The sequence below is a fragment of the Microcebus murinus genome, chromosome 7 (assembly GCF_040939455.1).
Source record: "Microcebus murinus isolate Inina chromosome 7, M.murinus_Inina_mat1.0, whole genome shotgun sequence".
In the NCBI taxonomy this organism is placed as follows: Eukaryota; Metazoa; Chordata; class Mammalia; order Primates; family Cheirogaleidae; genus Microcebus; species Microcebus murinus.
Window position 1 is genome coordinate 43,771,051 of NC_134110.1, and position 3,959 is coordinate 43,775,009.

Here is a 3,959-nt window from a genome sequence, read left to right on the forward strand (position 1 = left end):
AAGCACCTTCATGACCTTCCTTGTAGGGGACTGACATATATTTTCCTAGTTTAAGAATTAAATTTAGTGAGTAATGTATGCGTTCTGTTCTGCCCAGAGTGTTTAAAAGTAATGTGCTCCGGACAAGGTCCTTGTGATAAACAAGGTTGTTGGCTAGAGGCATAACAAAGGACCCGAGCTGCAAGTAAGCAAGAGCTTCCTAGCCCCAAGGCATTGGGGGTCTGGAGGCCACATGGTAAACACATCGTTCCCGTGATTGCTGCTTAGCCCCACAAGATGGCTGGTTAGCCAATGATGGGTAAGACCCCTGAAGGGAGGGGCAACCTAAGCCATGCAAAGCCACCGGGGATCAGCCTAAGATCTTAGGGGATCACCCTAAGAAAAGGTAGGGATGATAAATGCCCCCTGTGGCTACCTTGCCCATCCTTGCTAATCTCGGTCCATGATCTATGCCTGGCGCCTAGAACAACCACCTGAAAATTCTGAGCCATGGGATATCTGCTTCCCTAAGGCTATGTATTCCGGAATTTATGGCCATTGCTGAAATGCCTGCATGGTTACGTACAAGGAACTAACTTTAACTTTTTAGAGTATAAAAATAAAACTGACCCAGTGTATTATTACTCGAGTCAGCCGTCTGTACGTGTGTTCGCATTTTTCTTTGTGTTCTGTGTTTTTATTTTGTGTTCTGTGTTCATCCTCTGTCCTGTAAACAGGCCACGACACTTTCTTGGTAATGTCGTTTTTGCTCACTTTTACATTGGGGAATCTCTGCTTAGGGCCTTATGAAAATCACTGTCACTTACATTCTTAAACGAAAACTGACAAGCTGTTTTATATCAACCACCAGTCTTCTGTGGAGTGGAGAATTTTTATTCCATGATGACCCTTCTTCTTTTCCTGGGATAAGCAAACAAAGCTATTTTCTCCAATTTTAATAATTTTAACTTTCCCTGGGATTTATCTTTTTATTTTTATTTTTTGAAGAATAACTTTTATTACTTTTGAAGAACTTTTATTTTTTTGAAGAATAACTTATTACTTTTATGTACAGGAGACAACTGTGTACATTTAGCACAGTTTGATGGCAAGTTCTTTAGCCTTTGCCTTTTCCAGCTTGGTGATGTGAGCCACAGATTTAGGACCCAGGACCCTCCCCAGTGACAATGGATATTGTCATATCTGTCATTGTAGTTGGTCCTGATGGCTTCCACCAGCTTAGCCAGAGCTCCTTTGTCTTCCTAGTTAACCTGCGTGAAGGCAACGGTGGTGCAGATCTTCCTGTGGACTAGACACCCCAGTCTGGCCTTCCCCTTGATAATGCAGTAAGGGACCCCCATCTTCCAACACAGCACAGGCAAGAAGACAACCAGCTTGATGGGATCCACATCATGTGTGATCGCCACCAGCTGAGCCTTCTTGTTCTCCACCAAGGTGGTGACGGTGGTGACGCCTGCTCGAAGGACAGGTGGCCTCTTACTGGGGACATGCCCTTTGCCGACAGCTTTCTTCTCAGCCCGGGCCAACAGCTGCTGCTTCTTCTCTTGCTTCATCTCTGGTCTGTACTTGTGGGCCAGCTTAAGCAGCTGAGTAGCTGTTTGGCGGTCCAAGGCCTGGGTGAACTGGTTAATGGCAGGAAGCACTTTCAGCCGCTTGTAGAGGATAGCTCTTTGCCTCTGCAAACGGATGTAGCGGGGCCATTTGACAAGGTGGGTGAGGTCCCTCTTGGGCTGGATGTCCTGTCCAATGTCAAAGTTCTGCCTCTTCTTGAACTGGGGGTTTACCACCTTCTTGGCCTCCTGCTTCTTCAGCACGGTGGGGGCCGGGGCCACCTTCTTGCCCTTGGCCTTCTTTGCCTTCGGCATGTTATCTAAGTCATTTGTTTCAACACAGTCCACTGTCTTGAGTGATTACTAACTCACTTGGAAGTCAGTTTATTTATCAAACCCAAGGCCAAATTTTGTACTCTAAAGTAGGAATCTTCAATAATCATCAAAGGAGGACCAAGATTTTTTTCTTGCCTCAAATCTTAGGATTTCTAAGAAAGGGAAGATAGGAACTGTGTGTGCATTCCCCACGAAACATGCACACACCTAGTGAGGAATTCTAGCATGACTGTTAGAGGTAGGGTCCTGTATGTCTTAAGAATTCAGTATTAAAATCATGGGCAGCCAGCTGGAGCACCCCGGGGTTCTATCAGTACACCTGACCCCAAATCGTATGAATGCATTGTAATTACACTGTATGGGCAAACCTTACATGTCACAGATATCCTACTTGCTACACAAGCAATTGTACAATTAGATATGGTAAAACTAATGTTGCATTCACTTACTTTGAAGTCCAATCTGGCTCTAAGATCTACCTCAGGCATGTGGAGAAGAGAGATTCTTCTATTCCACATGAATGATTAACTTATGATTCAGATTCAACTTACATTTATTAAACACATGCATAGGCTGGGAATGTAGCTGTCACTTTTACATGCATTATATCATTTAATAATCATGCATGTGTGAAATAGATATTGTCAGTTCCATTTTAGTGTCTATTTTTCCTACTTTTTCTGTTTATTTTATATTTATCTCTTTTCTTCTTGCTGTCTCTGTGTTGTTTGAGTTTTGAATTTATTTTTCTCCTCCTATTTTCCCCTTTCCATTCTTGGAATGTGCATGTTCTATATCTATTCTTTTATTGCTCACCATAGCTATTTTAACAAACTCACAATACTTATTGAAGCAATCAATATTTTTATTCTCCTTCTATACAGTAAAAAGATATTAGAATAATTTATTTCTGATCACAACCCTTCAAAATTGATGAAATGTTTGTTGAATGTTTTTATTCTATCTTGTTATTTCACATTTTACATTTTAATCAGATCAGGTCATTCAAAGATATATGTTTGTATATTTACCAATATTTCCCCCCCTCTTTCCTTTTTGCATTTCCAGATCTCCCATTTGGTATTATTTTCTTTCTGCTAGAAGTACAATCTTTTAAAATTACTTTTCTGAATGATTGTGGGTGGTAAATACTCTCAATTTTTGTTGGTGTGAAAATTGTTTCCTTTATTCCAAAAGTAATAAATATTCATTGTAGGAAATATAGAGAGCCATAGAGAATATATGTATTATTATAAGTAGGCAATCCTTTGCATATTTCCAATATGCAGAAATTTCTGGTAACACAGTATAGTTAAATAACACAGTCTTCCATTGAAGCAGACAAAATTTCAGTTTCCTTGTTGTATGAGCTATAATTTCACAAAATACAAAATTTACTGCTAGTTCTTCATTCCACAAATGACTGTAAATAATAAATGGTAATCTGATTAATGATTCATTATATACTTTCTTCAAAGTCTGGCAATGGTTGGTCACTGAACATCTGTTGTTTAGTTTATCTACATAGAGCAAAGTAAAATTTATCTACATATAGCAAAGTTGTCTTTCTCCTAGTTTACTAGTAATAAACTTATGCAGCATTTTACCAAACTAGATAACCAAAATTGGCCAACAAAGATGAAAATGCAGCAAAGAAGCAAAAATTGATAATCCTGCAAATAACGTTTCAATCAAATATTATTGGAGTTATAGAAGAAATAGCTGCCTGTGAAAATTTTGACAGTACTACTGTTTGAGAGACTACAGATATACTTCTAGAGGAACTTAGTAAAAATGAACTCATCAACATAAATGAGGAAAGTGGTTGTGACAAAAAAATATCCTAGAGTAGGTGATACTGGCAGGAAACATCACATTAAACCAACTTTTGGAGACATCTCATGACATTAAAATCACAAGAGATACAATCTTAGAAGCTGATACAAACTTAGAAATGAGTATTATAACTTTGCAAGGCATGAAAAAGGTGTTCACTCCATATTCTAAGTTATGCAATGAGAAAAAGCAAGCACTTTTCAAACTGCTCTTGATAAGTTTTTACAAAGAATAAAA

At 38.9% G+C, this 3,959-nt stretch overlaps 1 pseudogene; it reads right to left on the minus strand.

The window, feature by feature from the left end:
- Positions 1–1,071: 1,071 nt before the first annotated feature.
- On the minus strand, positions 1,072–1,865 carry LOC105859491 (large ribosomal subunit protein eL8 pseudogene; annotated as a pseudogene).
- Positions 1,866–3,959: the final 2,094 nt, after the last annotated feature.